This window comes from Sapajus apella, unplaced genomic scaffold, assembly GCF_009761245.1.
Source record: "Sapajus apella isolate SASKATOON/1434 unplaced genomic scaffold, GSC_monkey_1.0 scaffold43, whole genome shotgun sequence".
Taxonomy (NCBI): Eukaryota; Metazoa; Chordata; class Mammalia; order Primates; family Cebidae; genus Sapajus; species Sapajus apella.
In genome coordinates this window covers 14,747,181-14,768,015 of record NW_022436983.1, presented here as the reverse complement: position 1 = coordinate 14,768,015, position 20,835 = coordinate 14,747,181, and the positions used below count along the sequence as shown (strand labels likewise).

The 20,835-nt window shown below is 54.7% G+C and overlaps 1 protein-coding gene across 3 annotated transcripts in view; it reads left to right on the top strand.

The window, feature by feature from the left end:
• The first annotated feature begins 5,483 nt into the window (after positions 1 to 5,483).
• The window catches only part of RAP1GAP (RAP1 GTPase activating protein), a 71,875-nt gene continuing 56,523 nt past the window's right edge, over positions 5,484 to 20,835 (top strand). For 2 of the 3 annotated variants that reach the window (XR_004275859.1, XR_004275858.1), the window contains exon 1: positions 5,485 to 5,642. The gene's annotated coding sequence lies outside the window, so the exon portion shown is untranslated. Of the gene's footprint in view, positions 5,643 to 20,835 lie in introns of all 3 variants that reach the window. The other variant, XR_004275861.1, reaches the window with a different exon arrangement.

The following is a 20,835-nucleotide window of genomic DNA, read 5'->3' as shown; positions in this document are numbered from 1 at the left end:
AATGAAGCCAATGCTTATCAGTTCAGTGTTGTTCGCAGGGTCATGTTGAAAGGTATTTGAAACACGCTTAGAATGCATGTTGAAGATTTATGTCTTGGTGATAGGCAGTTTCTGCCCCAAAGGGGCAGCCTCAGTTGTTTTGATTGTCATTGTAAAGAACATCAGGAACAGATGTCTTGAGCCTATGAGGCAGGGCTCTGTGGGCACTGGAAGCAAAGCCATGCAGAGGCCTGTGGCTGGCACTCAGAGGTCACTTCCTGGTCTGAGAATTGTGGTTTTTCATTATTTATTTATCTGGTGATACTTAGTGAGGAATATCATTCAAGGGTAGAGTACATGTAACAGGTATTTCTTACGTCTCCCCTCCCCCAACAAATGATAGAACCAGTTCTTATCAAATAAACCATGTGAGATTTCTGCATATGGTGAGGTTTAAGGATCTGATCTCTTTGAGCCTCACTAGATTTCAGGAAAGAGGAGGTTGCAGAATTCATTGTGGCTTGCCAGGAGTTGTATGACCTCTTCAAAGTGACGTTGGTGTGACTTTTATTTTAGAGATTGAGTCTTGTTCTGTCACCCAGGCTTGAGTGCAGTGGCACAATCTTGGCTCACTGCAACCTCCGCCTCCTGGGTTCAAGCGATTCTTGTGCCTCAGCTTCCCAAAGAGATGAGGTTTCACCATGTTGGCCAGGCTGGTCTTGAACTCCTGACCTCAAGTGATCTGCCCACCTCGCCCTCCCAAAGTGCAGGGATTACAGCTGTGAGCCACCGTGCTTGACCTGGTTTGACATTAGAATTGGGACTTGCACCAGCTTGTAATGGATTGAGCCTCTGCTGTGTCTTACCCAGCAGAGGCCAGACCAAGGTTGCTGCAGAAGGGGATCCTACTGAGGAATGGGCTGCATCCCACAAGTGGGGGTGGGGCGCGGGGCACGCTGGTCCTTCTCATTCTGTGTGCTTTCACACTCCTCATTCATGAGGCTGTGAATTCCCCCTGAAGTTAGCCCTGAGAGCTTGTCCAACATAATTACTATATTGATCTCAAATAGAGGGCATCATCTGTTTCTCCCCAACATGCTTAAAAAAAAAAAAAAACCCTGCTTTCAAGGACTTGGAGGGCCTTTGAAGTGAAATTGCTCTCGGGCAGGGAGGGAGCCAGCCTTATAACAGCAGCTGGAATGGCAGCTTGAATTCCAGATCTGCATTAGTGCTGCCAGGCAAGGCAGGCCCTCAGCCACAGGAAGTGGGGCACACACTCCAGGGAGGCCAAGAGGCCGAGGCAGCCACTGCCTAGGTGGGATTGTTGCCTGCTGGCACACTGGCCTCTGCACAGTGGAATCTGGGTTTTCCTTTCCCTGGTGCTCTGGTGTTTTGTAACCGAGGGAATGCTAAACTGCAACCGGTTCCTTTTATGATCCTGGACAAGTCTGTTCCCCTTTGAGCCTCAGTGTTCTCTCTGAAAGGAAGTGGGATGTGTAGAAGTTGTCAAACATGAACTCCGTGGAAGGAGATAATGGGGGCTCCTCCCACGCCCACCCACTCCCTTGAGGAAGCTCCAGGCAGTACATTTGGAAAGCCACCAAACAGGATACCTCTCAGGACTTCTCATGTTGTATTAGTCTCTGAGCTGCCTCTTTGGTTGGTTTGTGTCTGGAGTTTTTGTAGCATCTTCTCACTCATCCACAGCATGTCTCTGACTCTGTAGATGAAAGAGGCCCCAGGTCATGCTAGAACATTGTCTGCAATTCTGGAACTAGAGTGCGTTGTTTATTTCTCGTACTGGAAGCCAGAGTTAGGGCCAGGCTGGATTTTATGTCTGCACCTAAAACCACTCCATCCCCACCAAGTGAATCAGCCTAATTAGTGCTAGAGTGTTGTAGCTCCCTGAGAGCAGGACTCTGGCCATCTTACCACTGTATTCCTACAGTGGCCCACATGATTTGTTCTCAGTAAGGAATAATGAACGACTACTTTGGAATCTGTTAGAAGTTCTCCTGTGGCCCCTTGGGGAAGAGCTCTTGTTATTTCTTTGGTTTGACCAGTCCTGTCCCCACCTTCAGGCTTTTTTTCTTTGTCCTCAAAACAGGGACTTCCTAACTGTTCACATTCATGATCCAAGGACCTTTAACCCCAGGGTGGGTCTCCCAGTAGTCTCTGCCATGTCTGCTGCACCAGCTTGGCAGCCTCCCACCCAGACGGGGGCCTGTGGTCCTTCCCTGATGCATGTGCCATGGTGCCGACTGCCACTCTTCATCCTGTCTTGCTCTGCTTAGAGTGGAACTGTCCTCTGCTCCAAGCTGCCCCTGAAGCCTACCCTCCTTGCCGGCCTGTCCTAGACCTTACCTGCTGCTCCATGGACAGCACACCTTGAGGACTTGCTGCTTTGGAGTCTGGTTTCCCTACTTGCTCTAGTGTGCCGTCCCTATCTTAGTTTTTCTCCCGTTTGATCTGACTGGGAAGGAGTGGGTGGGCAGTGATAGGGAGTTATTTCCAAGACGCATCATTCTCATTTTAGGACCCTTCCCCCCTCCCTCACCCACAGCCTCATGCATTGTTTGGAGTTGACTGTGGTGCCACCCATGTTTTCATTCTCCAGCCTTCTTGGATGCCAGATTTTGAAAGCCAGCTTTCATTTCTCGGTGATCAGGGGCACAGAGATGGTGGCTGGGTCGCAGCATATTAAGTGTCTGAGACAAGGCTTGTGCCCAGAGGCAGCCATGCATGAGTGGTCAGTCCTGAGTGGTTTGGATTGAAATAGGGCAGGGAAAGCAAAGCTCCGGGGCCTTTGTCCAATCTTCCCCCTCAGTAGCTAGGCTCCATGCCAGGCTCTGTGCCCAGCCCCCTACAGCACGTGCTGCCTCCTCGCCAGGGGCCCTCACAGTCTCAGAATGGTGCCCCCCAGGATACATGGGAGATTATAGGCCTCTTGCATTGAGGGAGATTTTCTGTAAAGGGGAAAATGCTGTAATTGAAAAGCTCCTTGATTATAAAGAAGAAGTAGAGATGCCTGGCACAGAAGAGGCTTCATTCTTTGGTCTACTCAGTCAGGGTCGGGGACATTCAGTACCCCCATGCTAATTTAAGGCTCTTGGGCTCTTAGGGGCCTTGGAGTCTGCAGGCCCAGACTCCAAAAGGTTATGGGACCATGAAGGAGGTCACACAGCTGTACTCCTTGGCTGGCTGCATTTCTGCATCTCCAGAGTTTTCATCCGCCCCCTCCCTCCAGCTCAGGTGGGACGCTCAGCACTCTGGGATCAGCAGTCATCAGCAATGCCTGGCTAGAGTTGAAGGTCTTGTCTTACAGCATGGAGAAGAAAGGGGCCCTTTTCGAACAGGACTTAGGGAAGCCAGAAGCAGCATTGAGATTGTGTTCCGAATTGAATTCAAGGAGCAATGCATAAAAAAGCCAAAGGATAGGTAGAGAGGTGGCGTTTCAAAGGATCCTGGAATCCGTGCACTTCTGAGATCTGCAAGCCCCGCCCCTGCTGTAGACGAGCCAGCTCCAGTACATGCTGCCCTTGAAGGTCTATAGGCATTCAGCTGGCATTTCCTAAATAGGATGTGTTTCACCAAGCATCTCCCAGGACCAGAGCCCTGCAGGACATACCTGTCTGGAGCAGTTGCTACCCCACACAGCCTTCCGTACCATCCCCCGAAGCACCTTGGCCAGCCTCATTCAACTTCTTCCCTTTTCATTACACTGTTTGAGCCAACTATGTAGTCCTGGTGTATTCATAGCCAGAAAATCAAAGGGCTCCTGGGGTCAGGTGGGCCCTGATTGAGCTTGTGATGCTGCAGGAGTCTTCCTCTTGTCCTGACAACTTGCCTTGTTTCTACCAGTGCTGCTCAGGATGTCTGCAGCCGGGCGGCGCCTGCAATGAACGCTTCAAAGCTTCGTTATAATTGCACAAGCTCAGACTCCAGGCCCACTGAATCTGAATCTGCGTCCACAGATCGCTCCTGTGCTCTCAGAAGTTTGAGAAACCCCCCTGGGCAGGGGTCTCTTTGCCACACACAGCTGGGGAAGCTTGCAGGAGGGAGAAGTCAAACACAGAGGGCTGGAAAGAACAAGTGCCTGATTTCCCACCTTCCCCTCTGCCCTTTCACACGTGGGTGGGTGGGATGAGGGCGGGGCATTTCCTGCTGTTCCCCTTACCGCTTCTCCACTGGGTGAGCGTCTTGCCGGGAAACATGGATCTGGTCCCTGGCTCCTGTGGGGCTAAACACCTGGAGACCTGTGTATCTCAGATCCTCCAGAGGCTGATGTAAGGGTTGTTGAAGACCTCAGATCTTTTATGAAATGCAGCCCATGTAGCCGGGAAAATAGCGGGAACTGGGAGTGACAGTTGTGGTTTTAAGCACACAGCAGATGCCCAGGAAATACATTGAGTACATGACTTGGACTTTCTCCTCCCTAAATCTTATCTGTCAAGTGGGCCTGTTGGACATGCTAACCTTGGAGGACCCTGTCGGCTTGACCCACAAATTCCAAACAACTGAAACGGAGCTTTGTCTTTGCACCATTTGCAGCCTGTTTTCCCAGTTCTTAGAACATTGGGGTGAGATCCAGATATCTCAGCGATCCCCCTGGAACATGAATGTTCTGTGATGAGTTCATGACCTTGGAGGCACCAACCATACCCTCGCCCGTTGTCCCTGCAGCTCTGGCCTTGCAGACTCACTGAGTGTTTCTTTGCTTCATGTGTGCTGTCCCTTGGGAGGAAGCTCAGTGAACAGGAAGAGGTGTGGGTGAAGGCTCCCCTTGGTGGGGAGTGGGGCGCGGGAGCCTCAGGCTCTGCTGACCATCCAAGAGGGGACTCGAGTGGGCAGGCCTCTCACTTGCTGCGGACTTGGGGCAAGTCTAACTCTCCCAGGGCCTTGGAAGTCAGGCTGAGGTGATGTCTGCGTCCACTCTGTGCCTGGGTTTTCACTCTCGTCTTGATCCCACTCTCCTCCTGGCCCCCGACTCCCCTCCCCACCCACGCCCTGGACCCAGGTTAGGTTGGGCGGGGACGAGCTGCCCAGTCCAGGCAGAAAGTCCGAGAGCCGCGAATGGGCTGGCGAGGGTCACCGCGTGGCCTTTGCCAGGAAGCTCACCAGGCGTCCGGGTGAGGAGGGAGTTAGCCAGGGCGTAGCAGCCTCCTCGCCCAGCGAAGCCTCCCGCCCCTACAGACAAGCGGAGCCCATGGGTGCTGTGGCCACCACCTAACCACACGTCTCCACTTGCTCCAGAAGTTGTCCCTGTCCCCTTGGAGCATGTGCTATTGCCTGAACCGCTGAACTCTCGCCCAGGTCCTGCCACTGTCTAGCTGTGTAACCCGGAGCCAGTCCCTGCCCCGCTCTGGTCCTCAGTTTCCCCGCCTGTAAAATGGCACCGAGAGCCCTCCTCCCGGACCTGCGGCGCGTCTGGGCGGGGCGGCGGGTCGGCAGGGCTGGGGCCTCCCCGCTGCTCCCGCGCCCGCGACTCGGGCTCCGCAGTGAGGGGGAGCGGCGCCGGGGAAAGAGCGCTCTGTGGTCACGTGACATCCCCCTCCCCGAACTGCGGCGGCGGCGGCGAGCGCCGGCCGCGTAGGAGCAGAGCTGCAGCGGCGGCCGCGGGCACCGGAGTGCCGAGCCCAGGACGCCCCCGGCCCAGGCCCGCGGTGAGTGCGCCCCGCTGGGGCTGCGGCCCTGGAAAGGAGAAAGGGACGGAGGTGTCCGGGCTCCCGTCAGCCCGCAGCCAAGACCCCGCACGGGCGGCCAGGACGGAGGGTGGGGGCGAACGCGCGGGGGACCTGGGTCTCCAGGGGTGAGGGGTGAGGGGTGAGGGCAGCAGGGCTTGACAGCGGCTGGAAAAGTGGGGGAGGCCTGGGCTGGGTCGGCCGAACCCCCAGCCTGGGGGACTTGGTCCAGGCCGCATCCAGGGGGCTCTGGTCCCAACCCCCTGGGTGGGTCAGGAGTCTGGTTTTCCGCCCACCCCAGGTGAGGACATTTGGGGTTTAGAGGAGGGACTGTGGCAAGTGGGCGCGTTTCCTCCATCCCTGGAGAGGGGCCCAAGCCCTAGCGCCCCCCAGGGGGAGGCGCTCCTGTCCTCAGAGGAGGGAAGTGGGGGCCTCAGATCAACGACCCTGAGTGGGGAGGGTAGTGGTGTCCTTGCATCCCCAGAGACAGGGCGCATTCCCCCGCCCCCGTCCCTGACCCGCGGCAGAGCAGGGCACACGCGTCACGCAGTTGGGCGCCCCCTCGTCGCCTCCCCTGGCTCGGCAGGATCTGAGGACTCAGTGGGAATTCACGGGGCGGTTTCCGCGCCCTTCAGGGTTTGGTGCCAGCTGCAGGGCGCCTGGGCTTGGAGAAGAAACCTTGTGTACACACACCCGCGCGCACACACGCAGTCTCCGGAGGTGAGCAGCCCCCTCCCTACCCTAACAGACCCTGGTCTGTGCGTGCCCTCGGAGTCCTTGTTGGGGTTATAGCAAAGGCCTGGTGGTGGGGTCAGGAAGAACACCCACCACTAACAGGGCGAATTGGCCTCTGTCCCTGGGCTCTACTCCCCTCCCTGCCAAGTCAGAGGTCAGGCCCCTTGGGCGGCAGGCAGGAGGGGCACTGAGGGAAGCCAGCCAGGTGGAAGTAGGAGAGAAAGACAATGGGGTGAGATGGCACCACTTCCTTCCCATAGGAGGCTGGCAGGAGGCTCCGGGCCCCCCTCCCCCGCCCCCGGGCACAGGCAGCGGTCCCTCCTTCCTGAGGGTGTTTGGGCACACTATGGTCGGGGCATTGAGGAGGGTTGTCCTGCACATGAAACAGAACATTGGCCAAAGGTGTCCCTGGATGGGCTTCTGGACTGGCGCAAGGCCCTGGGGGCTGTGGCTGAGTGGGGAGGCAGTGGCCAGGTCCAGCTGGCCTTGGGGGCCCCCCATTCCCCTGTCCAGGACCTCAGCCTCACTCTGAGAGCCCTCCACAGCAGGAGCATCTGGCAAGGGGTGAGTGTTCCTTGACGGCCTTGGGAAGCGTTCCAGGGTAATGATTAATCCCCAGGTGGCAGGAGCAATTTCCCCCTTCCCGGCAGTATTTCAAGGTAGGGGCTGAAGCTTCCGTTACACAGATGAGGAAACTGAGGCTCAGAGAGGCTAAATGAACTGCTTGAGGTCACCTAGTCACCTTCAGCCAGGTCTAGAGCTGTGGTTCTCTGACTCTTGATCGGAGCGGATCTCCACAGCGGTGGGGTGGAGGAAGAGTGAACTCCATAGTGGAGTGGTCCATGCAGACCTTCTCCCCTTCGCTGCCAGGAGGGGAGGGTGCCTGTGGCTGGAAGCTGGGTCAGGTTGAAGAGAGGGTTCAGAGTCCTAGGCTCGCCTTGTGGCCCCTCCCATGGAGGGAGGGTCGTCCCATGGAGCACCATGATGCTGCTCCCACTCTGGGACCTTCCCAGCTTCCTTGGGCAAAGCCCTCTCCTCTTCTCTTCTTCCCAAGGTGCCTGTCTGGCAGGGGTCTCAGGAGGCCTTTCTCCTGGCTCCAACCACCCTCCACCCTTAGGAGACAAGAAGGATTCTTCCTTTGGCCTCTTGGAGGGCAGCAGAGCCTCTTTGGCATGTTGGAGAGAGGGGTCTCTGCCACCCAGGCCCCAGGCTCTCACAGCAGGGTCTCCACCTCCCTCTCATCTGGCCCTACCCCTGCCTTTCTGTGAAGTTCTGGGGCCAAGGGGCCCTTTGAGGACTCCTGGGGCAGGTCTGTCTTCTGGACCGCCTGTCTGTCTGCAGAGGCCTTTGTCCTGGTTGTCAGAGGCTGCTGAGCAGCTGCACGTGCTGTGCAAACAACCGAGACCTGAGCACGGCCAGACACAAATGCAAATACAGTTTGACTGACAAATACCCCGAGACCCAGACACAGGAACACACAGGCACACCCAGGCCAAGACCCCTGCCCTTGACTCTGCCTGACACCCAAACACTGAGAGACACACCATCCAGACGCTAGCACATGTGTACACACAGAGAGATGGAGGTTGTCAGCAAGAAGAGCCTCTTCAGAAGCCCTCGTCCGCTGTTGTCTGCCTCCATTATCTCCTCCAGGGTGCACACATGGTACATGCGCATGCAGGAAGAACACAAGGAAGCCCTACGCCCTTAAAAATGAACCTGGCAGACATGCACACGCACCCACCCACACCCGGGCCATCATGGGTGCACACACGCATGCATGACATCAGCTTCCTGCGTGTGGGATGTGAACGCTTCATCACCCAGCGGGGGGTGGGGGGGAGTGGAGGCCCCCGACCATCCCCAGCAGTCTCCCCTTCCTCCCTCTTTTCTGATTCATGTGAACCCAGCGTGGCTGACCCTAAGAATCCGGGGAAACTGCCTAGCGCTTCCCTCTCAGTGGACCCTCCTCTCCTGCCTCCCCTCCGTGCACACACCCACCTGGATGTCAAGGGAGCCTCTACCCAGGCTGCTCCTTGGCTGCCCCTGAAGGTGCTGTCCTGCAGGTCCTTCCCAAGACAGGACAGGCCCCAGCTCAGGCTCCAAGCAGCTCTGAGTTTCCCTTTCCTTTCCACTTTTGCTAGAGGCATTGCCAGGCCCCAGTTTCTGCTATGTCCTCCCAGCAAGGCTGGGGGCCAGCTGGTGCGAAGGGAGGGGAGTCCTCAGCACTCTGCTCCTCCTGGCATGGCAGGACCTCTGCCAGGCTTGCCCTGGCACCCTCTGCCTCTGAGAGACTGGCATGGTGGAGAGGTGCTTCTGTGGGCTTAGGTGTGGCCTCTGGGGCAGACATGCTAGATGGCAGGCAGTGAGGGGCTCCCAGATCCACCACGCTTCCTCAGCACTCACGCCAAGCCTGCCAGAGTGCTGATTCCCTGTCCAAGACTGGCCCTGCCTCTTGCTGGCTGTGTGGCCCGGACAAGTCATTTTCCCTCTCTGGGCCCAGCTCCAGCTTTGGGAGGCAGCTCAGCCTGGCTGTGGGATGAGGGAAGTCAGAGGTGTGTGGTGGCAGCCCTGTGCCAATAAGGAAAGGAAGTTTGACTCTGGTGGCAGTGTGGGCACCTGGGGCCCAGGCTTAGGACTTCCTGCAGAGTGCAGCCTCTGGATTCACACTAGGGCCAAACAGGGGTCACCAGACTTGGGGCTTCCTGGGGCAGCCACCCTGAGGTCAGCCTAGGAAGAGGGGGGCCCAAGGGCAGGGGGCTGCAGCTACCGTTCACATTTGTGGACATTTTATGCCTCAAAATGTGCTCTATATTTAGGGCTAAAGACTGGCACTGTCAGGCAGGTGATGACTCAAAGAGGAAGAAGGAAAAAGAGGCAGAGGGGTGCTGGTGGGGAGACACCCCAAAACAGAAAGGTCCCACTGGGATTCCAGCCTTTCCTACTGGAAGAAAGGAAACAAAACATGATACTCCTGCTTTGCACTGGCACAATGGGAGCGACCTCATCTGCCTACTCACTAACCATTTAATGAGCATGTAGTGGATCCTGGGGACCGTGACAGGCACTGGGACACAGAGACGAGCTGGTCCTGCAGTCCCTGCCACAGCCCAGTGCCATGTCTCAGATGAGGAGGTGAGGCTCAAAGAGAGAAGGTGACTTGCCCAACCGAGGCCACCCTCCCTCGGGCTCCCATTTGGAGGAAGCAGACCCAAGTTCAAATTCTGCCACTGCCACTGAGCAGTCATACAACTTGGGGCGAGTTCCTCCCTCCCTCTGAGTCTGTTTCTTGATCTAGGAAGTGCCTGCCTGATAGGTATGTTTTAAGGGATAAGAAGGCGAATGTAAGTAAACACTGAGGGCAGTGCCCAGCTTATCCTGGGCATTCTGCTGGGTCTAAAAGGACACAGATTGGGAGTCCTCAGGATGCCAAGTCCAGTCTCTGCTGTGTGACTTTGAACAAGTCACCTGCCTTCTCTGTGCCTCATTCTCCTTAGAACAGGATGACAAGCTTTTATTTGCCACCTCCCTGGGGATGTTGTTTGTGGGGCCAGACATACTGGCTGGGAGCTGCTTTGAAAAATGTAAAGCTGCACTCGGAGAAACCTACAGAGACACGCTGAAGGAAAAGCAAACACCAGACAAATCTGGAGAAAAATCTTTTTTAAAAATATCAAATATTTCTCTACAGCCAGAAAAAAAAATAAGCCTTTTTCTTTAGTGTTTTGAGGGTAGTGAGAATTTTTTCCAAAACTTCACATTTCCAAGGTAGTTGGCATGGCTGCCATCAGGTGAGTTGAGCAAGTTTCCGCCTTGAGGAGGCCTTGCCTGGCACATAGTAAGTGTTCAGTAAATGATGATGCCGCTAGGGATAGGATTACAAGTTGCACAGCAAGAGGAGGAGTGGCGGCAGCGTGGAGGCGTGGCCAGCTACAGCGTGGGCAACGGCGGGAGGTGGTCATGTGGACACTGGGTTGGCTTCATGGGAGGCGTGTGTAGGGACAAATCAGCCTAGAATGGCAGGCTGAGGAGTTTGCATTTCCCCAAAAGCCAATGGGGCATACATGGGAGGGGCAGGCTGAGCCCACCAGCCTGGAATGAGGAACCACCTGGCACAGTTCTCTGCCCTGCCACTGCTGTGTCAGGATGACCCCTCACCTGTTTCCCTGGACCTCATTTTCTCCCAGTGTGCAAAGGAGAGGATTCCAGCCCGTTCCATCCCAGGGGCAGGCAAGAGGACCAAGGTACCAAGTCACCCAGGAACTAGGTTGCTATGAGCCGGAGAGCAGGGGGCTGTCGTTTGTATGGGAAGTCAGGAGCCTGTATTCTCCCTCTGGCCCCACCCCACTAGCTGGGTGAGCTCAGATAAGCCGCCCAGTCTCTTTGAGCCTCCCTTTCCATCTGTGGAATGGGAGCATGCGGTTTCTGTCTACAGTACAGCTCCCATGAGTTGAAGCTGGTGACTGTTGTGTGAGCCTCAAGTGTGTTGCGTCTCTGGGAGAACTGCAGTCTTTCTTGAAACTACAGTACCTAACCCTCAGGCTCCCCTGAGACTGGATCTGCTGGCAAGGCTGGGGTGGGGAAGCAGTGGATGAGGATCAGACCCTGAGCCACCTCAGAGGCTGTGACCTTCTCAAGGCCACAGGGGCCATGTGTGTGCCGCAGCCAGGCTGTGGGGGCAGCAGAGGGAAGGTGGAGGTGGGGCAGAGACGTCCAGCCTTCTGCTTGGCTCCTGAACTCTTGAGCCCCAATTCTGCAGGGAAAGCCACCCCAGTACCCTACTCAGGACAGCCCTCTGCAAGGCCCTACTCCTTGAATTAGGGCTCCAGGGGTAGCATGGAGGTGGCTGGTGGAGGATGACCTTGGGAACTTCTTGCCTGCAGGCTCGGTGGCAGAACTGCCAGGGCAGCCCTGATTCTTCTTGCTCAAAAGTTGGCAGTGTCAGGGACCCTCAAGGGGCTGCCACCATCACCAGCCTCTTGCGTCTCCTCCTATCTTGGAGGTCCAGAGTGAGGCCACCCATCCCCTAGCAGACTGCGGTAGGCACCGTGCCCACCTGGGCAGCAGGGTCACGATGCCATGGGGTTGAAGGCTCTAGCCTTGCTTCACTCACCGCTTGCCTTTCACTTGAGGTGTGGTAGCTTTGCCAGGGATAGAGGTGCCTTTATAGCCCCTCTCCCAGGGCTCCCTGCCTCTAGAAACAGGGCTGGGCAGAGCCCCTGGGGCAAAGACCTCATCTGTCTGGGTCTCCAGGCCCACAGCCCTCCCTGGTTGGAGAGGTGTGGGCTCTGTAGTCCTCCGAAGCGTAGGGAAGCCTGGGACCTGCCCCCTGCCTTTGCCCTAACCCTACACCACTGGGTCTACCCCGTGGCAGTCAAGGTGGGAACTGGGCAGCTAGCTCAGGAATTCTAGGATGATTCTGGTTGGAGGGAGACAGAATGGGCCTGAGCAATACAATGCAGGTGGGGGCATTCATTGAGCACTTGCTGGGCATTATGCTAAGCACTTTTCATGGATCTAGCTCATTTAATCCTCAGAGCAACCGTTCTTAGCAACTCTCAAAGGCTCAGAGAGGTTAAATAGCCTGCCCAGGTCACCCAGCTGGTGAGTGGCTGGGGCTGAGATTTGAATTGAGGGTTGTGTGACTACTTTTAGCCATTTCTGTGTACTGCATGCAGAAGGAAAGGGAGTTGGAGAGGACACCATCAGAGTCTGTGCTCTGGGTAATGGGAGCAATTCTGGGCCGGGGCAGGGGTGGGGCTCAGACTCAGAGGCTCACACCTACAGGACTTGGCCCTGAAGCTTCCAGCTTGCCCTCCCCATGGCCTATTCCTGGGGCCCAGTGCCCCAGACTGGCCTGTGGGAAAGGATGAATGGGAATGATTTTTCAGGGGTTCCCATGGACACGCAATCCCGCAGACCCTGACTTCTGGCTCCCTACGTCTGTGTAAATTCCCAGCTCGGAAACCCAAGAAATCCTCAGCTTCAGAGCTGGGAAGGAGCCCGTGGAGATCAGCTGGTCCAACCCCTTCGTTTTACAGATAGTAATTATCATGATTACGCCTGATGGGAGCAATTCACAAAGGACTTTCACATCTGGGTTGCTGCTGGGTATGCCGGAGCCCTTGAGGCCAGCAAGACTCGTCCCCATTTTGTGGGTGAGGAAACTAAGGTTCATAGAGGCAAAGAGATGGACCTTGGGGCACACAGTTGACCTTGATACAGGTCTTTTCCTTCTGAGACCTAGAGCCTATGTGACGTGGCTTTGGGGCTGCCCTCTGCATTGCAGTGGGGCTGGTCCTGAGAGGTCTGAGTGGGACCAGGGCAGGTGTCAGATGAGGTTCTGAGACTCCCAGTGATGCCTGCCTACCTCCCTGTCATGGGAACACCACGCCCTTCAGTGGCATGGTCTGGAAGAGAAAGACAGATGGGCAGAGCTGTTCCCAAGACTTCCCTGCCCGCCATGCCAATAGGGGCTATGCTGCCCCAGGAAATCAGTTGAGAAGGGCCCTTGAAGAGGCCTCATTATTCAGAGAAGGAAATGAGGGACCTGCCCACAGGTCCCTGAGGCTTTGAGAGGTTATGAAAATGGCCCAAAGTCACAAGCCAGGAAGTGGCAGAGCAGGGATTTCAGCAGAGGTCTATCTGATTCTAAGCCCATGCTGATGCCAGGCCTTATCTATATTATGATCGGACTCGAAAGTTGACTTTCTGTTTCTTTTTGTTCATAGTCAATGTGGGACATCATTCATTCATTAAACATTTATGGAGTGCTCACTAAAACAAGGAGATCATAGAGCTGATCAGGGTTGAGGGTCAGAGATTAGGTAATGAGGCAGGGAGTCTCAGACACTGCTAAGCTCTCTGCCTCCACCAAGGATGGCTGCCTCTCCCTCCTCCTTTTTTTTTTCTTCTGGAGATGGAGTCTTGCTCTGTTGCCCAGACTGGAGTGCAGTGGCACAGTCTCAGCTTGCTGCAGTCTGGCCTCCTGGGTTAAAGCAATTCTCTTGCCTCAGCCCCCTGAGTAGCCAGGGCCACAGACACGCACCACCACGCCCAGCTAATTTTTGTATTTTCCATAGAAATGGGGTTTCGCCATGTTGGCCAGGCTGTTCTCAAACTGCTGACCTCAGGTGATCTACCTGCCTCTGTCACTCAAAGTGCTGCGATTACAAGCATGATGGACTACATTTTCAGCCTTTTTCTCTGCTCCTCCTGCCCACCTGATTTACCCTTGGGGTAAATGAGGGCATGACTCAGCTGGGGCTCCTGGGCTTTGTATATCCCAAAGAAGATCCTAATGGCAACAGTGTTAACAGCCACCACTGTGCAAGCCATTCATAAACACAAGGCATCATGCCAAGGTGTCTGTGCATCACCTTGTTTAACATGCCATCACCTTGTGAGCTAAGAGCTAGTGTCATCTCCATTTTCCAGACATGGAAACTAAGGCTGATAGTCACAATTCAAGACTGAGTTGGGGCAGGGTGCAGTGGCTCTTGTCTTAATTGCAGCCCTTCGGGAGGCCAAGGCAGGAGGATCACTTGAGGTTGGGAGCTCTATACCACCCTGGCCAATATGGTGAAACTCCATCTCTATTAAAAATACAAAAATCAGCTGGGTATGGTGACGGGCACCTGTAATCCTGGCTACTTGGGAGGCTGAGGCAGGAGAATTGCTTGAACCCCGGAGGCAGAGGTTGCAGTGAGCCGAGATCATGTCATTGCATTCCAGCCTGGGCAACAGACAGAGGCTCCATCTCAAACAAACAAACAACAACAAAAAGCTGAGTTGGAACTCATTCTGTTTAGCTCTTGAGCCATGCCCTTCCTCACTGGCTCACTCTGCCCTGCTGTGTGTCCAGGCTGTGCAGTATGCATTTAGAACCCTGGTTCCTGGAAGGCAGGGCTTGAGCCAAGCAACAGGTTTATTAAGCACCTACTGTGTGTCTTTGGGAGGTGCTTTGTGAGGCTAAAGCTTGTAAGGATGGGGAGATCGGGTTCGTCTGTGAGAGATCTTGAGGCTCCATGCCCCCATTCTAGCCCAGGAGGCACTGAAGCCCCTGAGATGTCAGGACAGAGTAGCCAGGGCAGGACAGCATGTACTGTTGGAAGGACTTTCTTCCTGGCAGGAGCGTCCCTCACAGTGACTCAGAGCAGTGTGAAGGCCTCAGAGAGGTTTTGTAGCTGTACCTGCATCCACCGATCCTTAGGCAAGCCACTCAGCCTCTGAGATCTCAGCTTTCTGATCTGTGAAATGGGGGAGACGATTGTACCTAATTTACAGGGTGGACATAAAGACTGGATAAAAGTGCTTGGTACAAGAACTTGGGAACTAGAAGGGGCTGTGTCATTGAGTCACAGTGCAGGGGTGATGGGGACTGAGGTCCTGGGGAGCTCGGAAGAGCTGGACCTGCTCTGTTTGCACACCTCAGTTTTCCCCGTCAGCCATGGCAGACATGTAATTCTTGCATGATCAGCTTCACGGTGTTGTTGTCAGGATCACAGAGGTCTCGGAACGCGTAGGTGCGGCTCGGCGATCTGCGAACCGAGAGGACGCATCCCGCGGGATGGGGAGGCGAGAGCATAGTGGGCGAGCGCAGGTGCACCCTTGTGAGCTGGAGACGCGCGGCGCCTGACGCCGGGGAGAGGGCGAGGATGGCCGCTGGGGCCGCTTCCGTGTAAGGGAGGAGTGAGGAAGTGCGGAGGGCGGCGAGCGCGCGGCAGGTGACTCAGGGCGCTGTCCGAGCGGCTCCGGATCCACACCCTTCTCGGAGAGGCGCCCGGGGCGCTGTCCCTGGTCCTGGAGCCCAGCCTGCCCTCTCCTGCAGTTCTCGTTACAACCACTTAGGGGCGCCCGAGACCGCGGCGGACTCCCGGACCCATTAGAGAACACGTTTCAAACGCGTAGTCTCATGCCTGTAATCCCACTACTTTGGCAGGCCGAGGCGGGTGGATCACGAGGTCAGGAGAGCGAGACCAGCCTGGCTAACATGGTGAAACCCTGTCTCTACTAAAAATCCAAAAATTAGCCGGGCGTGGTGTTGGGCGCCTGTAATCCCAGTTGCTTGGGAGGCTGAGGCAGGAAAATTGCTTGAACCCGGGAAGCGGAGGTTGCAGTGAGCCGAGATCGTGCCATTGCACTCCAGCCTGGGCAACAAGAGTGAAACTCAGACTCAAAAAAAAAAAAAAAAGTATTCATTTTTCTATCATGATATTCCTAGGTAATACCTAGACACCTGACTTCAAAAACCAACTATATACTGGCATAAGAGATGAAAAAGGCCCTCCACCTCCCTACATGAATGCTCTGGCATGACCACACCACAACAGCTAATTAAGTAACCAGCCTTGGGCACCTATTTATTAATATGTAACCTTAGGTTTAAATTTTTTTAAAGTTATTTTAATATAGATGTAGTCTTGCTTTTTTTTATTTTTTATTTTTTGAAATGGAGTTTCACTCTTGTTCCCCAGGTTGGAGTGCATTGGTGCAATCTTGGGTCACTGCAACCTCTGCCTCCCGGGTTCAAGCGATTCTCCTGCCTCAGCCTCCTGAGTAGCTGAGATTACAGGCATGTGCCACCACGCCTGGCTAATTTTGTATTTTTAGTAGAGACAGGGTTTCTCCATTTTGGTCAGGCTGGTCTCAAACTCCCAACCTCAGGTGATCCGCCCACCTCGGCCTCCCAAAGTGCTGGGATTACAGATGTGAGCCACCACGCCCGACCTACCCTTAGATTTTTTGTCTTTTGTTTTTGTATTGAGACAGTCTCACTCTGTCACCCAGGCTAGAGTGTAGTGGCACCATTTCAGCTCACTGCAACCTCTGCCTCCCAGGTTCAAGCGATTCTCCTGTCTCAGCCTCCTGAGTAGCTTGGACTACAAGCACACACCACCACACCCAGCTAATTTTTGTATTTTTAGTAGAGACGGGGTTTCACCATATTGGTGAGGCTGGTCTCAAACTCCTGACCTCAGGTAATTCACCCATCTCGGCCTCCCAAACTGATGAGATTATAGGTGTGAGCCAGGAGACCAGCCTACCCTTAGATTTAAGACCAGGAAATCCCGTCGTTGTACCTGACCTCTAGTTCAGAATGACTTCAGTAGTTACACCTCTGAAAAATTTATTATGGATTAAAGCCACACCAAAAAATACTCATTTATAAACCAGAGTTAGGTTCTAGGATGGGTTACATGGGCTTTTTACCCACTTGAATACCTAGGAGGATATTTGATGAACAACAAGTCTGGAGTAGGACTCTCGCCAGGGTAGCTTTCCTGTCCCCTGCCCACTGAATGACAGTGGTGACCCCATCCATCATTTCTGGGGACCAAAACCACCCTGGTGCCCTCTCAGGGGTAGAAGCACCCTTGTTGAGAGCCACTGCCTCAGTGAGGACCTTGTTGGGGTGGAGAAGGTCTCTCAGAGTCCCAGACTGCCACTCTCATGGGAGAGTGGCATCATAAGGGACTGTTGAGAAACCCTCTCCACCCATTATAGATGAACCAGCAGAGGCAAGAAGTGGGAAGGCACCTGTGATAAGAAATGGTGGGTTGCCAGCAGAACTGGAGCCACATGCAGGTCCCTCTAGGTCAGGGCTCCGTCAGCCCAGCTTCCTGAGGGGAGCTCTGGGCATCAGGCAGTTTCCCTCCCAGCTTTGTCAAACTGTCCCTGAAAATGGGCTGGGAGGGCTACACTCTTCACAGGGGAGGTAGGAGAGGGAGGCCGGCTGCCTGGACCAAGCCTATAATACAGGAGGAGTCTTGGCTTCCACTGTGCAATCCTTGGAGATGTAGCAATTGCACATTTCTCTGACCCCCGAAGAGCCATTCTGTCTCCTACCTTTATTTCTTCCCAGTAGTTGGCTGGATGCTAACTACATGTGTATATATGAGGTGTGTACACATCTGTCTGTGTATACTGTATGAACACAATGTGATTTGAGTAAGGGTGTGTGGGCCTGAGATCCCTGTGCCTGTATTTGCCATCATTAGTGGGTGCTCGCATGCATGTACAAACCCAGCGGAGTCAGTAGGCGAGTGAGCACTGACCAGGGACCTGTGGGTGGGAGCCTGAGTTGACCTTTGCATGTGCATGTGCTTGTGGATTTGCAGCATAGGGGCTGATGTTCATGTGAGCGTGTCTGCATGTACTTGCTCTTGGTGCTATCTCTGTGGACATGAGTTAAATGTCTTTTTCCATGTGCATGGCACAGTACTAAGCAAGTGCATGTGTGACCTGGGAAAGTTTGTATGCAAGTGTGCACACAGGTCTACCAGAGACCTTGTCTGTCTTGTTCAGACTCTGTCACCAGTGTCTGAACAGTGTCAGCCCCACAGTGGGTGCCCAATATACATTTATTGAATGACTGGGGAAGGAATGGAAGAATGCACCTGGGTGCTATCCCAGGGCCCTTCAAGGCACGTGATCTGCATGGAGACGAGAGAGACACATCCTCAGGGTACAGCCTGAGTGGGGGCAGGTACTCTGGCCAGGCCAGATCTTCCTGGTCCCTGATGGGGTCCCTTTGAGTAGGCAGGGGTCTCAGAAACCCATTCAATAGAGCAGGAGTCTCAGAGCCAGGGCAGAGGCTGGCTCAGTAACCTCACTGGCCAGCTGCCTAGGGAAGGGCTGTGAGCCAAGTCCTACCCACTGTTCCCTCCCTTCTCAGGGGCTAGGGAAACCCCAGGAGACTCTTTTTCCAGAAGCTTCCTGGGACTGACTGGGTGTGGCTTGGAAAGGCCATGGGCAAAGGATACTGATACTTCCATAGCTAGCAGAATTCTCTCAAGGCAAATCTATCTTTCCATTGTTAGGTCTTTAACCCAGCAAAGTGAGAGTAGGGGTTTAACAGATGAACAAACTGAGACCCAGAGAGAAAAACTGATTAATGCAAAGCCACACAGGAGGCTGCCTGGGCCAGGGCAGGAAGCCCAGGAACGCCTCCTCTCCTGCCCAAGAGGCCCGGGGCAGATATCCTGAATGAGGATGACTGGGGGAGGGGAGGAGGCTGTTGGGGACTCTGGCAAGAGTTGGCCCCACCAGTTCCACCTAGAGCACAGGCCTGAGATCTTCCCGGGGGCCTGCTCCTCCCTCTCTGCCCTTGTATTTCCCTGAAAAGGGGGAGCTGGAGGTAGGTGGGTAGAGCACCCAGAGTTTGACGACAGGTAAACTTGTAAAGGGAGCCCTGCAACCCTCCACCCTGCGGTCTTCTCTCTTCCTCTGCAGTCTGGCAGCTTGGGTACAAATCTAGGAGGCCCAGAGGGGAGGCTTCCTCCCGGAGGGAGGGCCTGGACCCTAGAAAGTAGCCTGGCACTGTTTTCTAGGTAAGAGGCTGGAGGCCAAGGAAGAAGGGGGCTCAACCTCCTTCAAAGATGGCAGTGACTTCCCAGTGCCAGTCAGCAAGCACCCCGACTGTGGGCCAGTGAGGCCAGTGTCACAGGATGTTTACTAATGTGTTTGATGTCACACAGCTAGGAAGCATCAGAGTCTGGTCCAGCCCTGGTCCCTGTCACACTGCATCTGTGTGTGTGTGTGTGTGTGTGTGTGTGTGTGTGTGTGTGTGTGTGTGTCAGTCCTGGAGGCCATTCCACACGCTCACACACAGATCTCTCCCATAGCTGCATGGTACTACAAGGCATACATGGACCATATTTCTCAAATTTCCTCTGGTGGCCATTTATTGAGTCTTTCTCTGTCGCCCAGGCTGGAGTGTAGGGGCACTCTGCACTCACTGCAACCTCTGCCTCCTGAGTAGATGGGACTACCGGCGCCCACCACCATGCCTGGCTGATTTTTGTATTTTAGTAGACACAGGGCTTCACCATGTTGGCCAGGCTGGTCTCAAACCCCTGACCTCAAGTGATCCACACGACTCAGCTTCCCAGAGTGCTGGGATTACAGGTGTGAGTCACCATGCCTGACCTTTCTTTTTCTTTTCTTTTTGGACAGGATCTCTATCTGCTCGGTCACCCAGGCTGGAGTGCAGTGGTATAATCAGGGCTTACTGCAGCCTCAACCTACCAGGCTTGAGCAATCCTCCCACCTCAGCCTCTTTAGTCACTGGGACTGTATATGTGCACCATCACACCTAGCTAATTTTTAGACTTTCTGTAGAGACGGGGTCTCACTATGTTGCCTAAGCTGGTCTCTACTCCTGGTCTCAAGTGATCCTCCCTATTCAGTCTCCTAAAGTGCTGGGATTACAGATGTGAACCACCATGCTCAGCCAGCAAATGTTTTATTTAACAAACACAGGTTGAGTGGCAAATACTCAACTATTCTCAATGCTTTATCATTAATAACTTATTTCATCCTTGGCAAAACTCTTTGACGTAGGTACTGTTATTTTCATTACCAACCCCATTTTGCAGATGAATAAACTGAGGCACAGAAAGCTTAAGTCACTTGCCCAAGGTCACACAGGTGACAAGTGGGAGAGCTGAGATTTTAGCCTTCAAGGGTGAAGATATAAGCACATGTTTTAATGTCCCATGTCCTTGCCTTTTGTCTACAGGTTCACATGCGATGACGCAAAGGGTAAATTCTTGGAGGTGGTCTTGCAGGTTAACAAGGTGCATTTAAATTCAGCTGTCACAAGAGACCAGGAGCTGGTCAGGGAATGTCCTGCTGCAACCCTGGCCAAGTGAACGTGAGCCCCACTAACCACTGCCACTCCTACCCCCACCCGCATCCCTTGCCAATGAGGCAGCTGCAGCTGGTCTGAGCAGAGAGGCCGGAGCCCACACTGGCCTCTTTGTCTTCAGTGGGAACCCTGCAGCCCCCACGGCCCCTCTCAAGGGCCCACTGTCCCAGTACCAGCAGGGCCTCCCAGGGGCCAGGCCCGGCTGGGAAACTTGGCACGATGGCGGCCCCTTGACTACTCTGCCAACTGGGCATACAGCACCACTCAGGAATCATTCCCACTGAAAAGAGTGGCGAGGTGTAGGTCCATGTCTAAGGGGGTGCAGCAGCCCAGATGTGGCTGGAATCCAGGCCCCAGCCCAGGCCCGGGCACATCCCCACAGCCCAGGCCTAGCTCTTCAGTCCTCTACCTCACTGCCTCCCACCTCTGAGAGCCCCTGCTGCTGCTGCCTCTACTTAGAAAGGAAGAAGGGAGGGAGAAAAGGAGGGAGGTAGGGAGGGAGGGAGGAAGGGAGGGAGGGAGGGAGGAAGGAAGGAGGGAAGGAAGGAAGGGAGGGAGGGAGGGAGGAAGGGAAGGAGGGAGGAAGGAAAGAGGAAAGGAAGGAAGGAGGGAAGGAGTGAAGGAAGGAGGGAAGAAAGGGGGGAGGGAAGGAAGGAAGGAGGGAAGGAAGGAAGGAGGGAAGGAAGGAAGGGAAGGAAGGAAGGAGGGAAGGAAGGAGGGAAGGAGGGAAGGAAGGAGGGAAGGAAGGAAGGAAGGAGGGAAGGAAGGAAGGAGGGAAGGAAGGAAGGA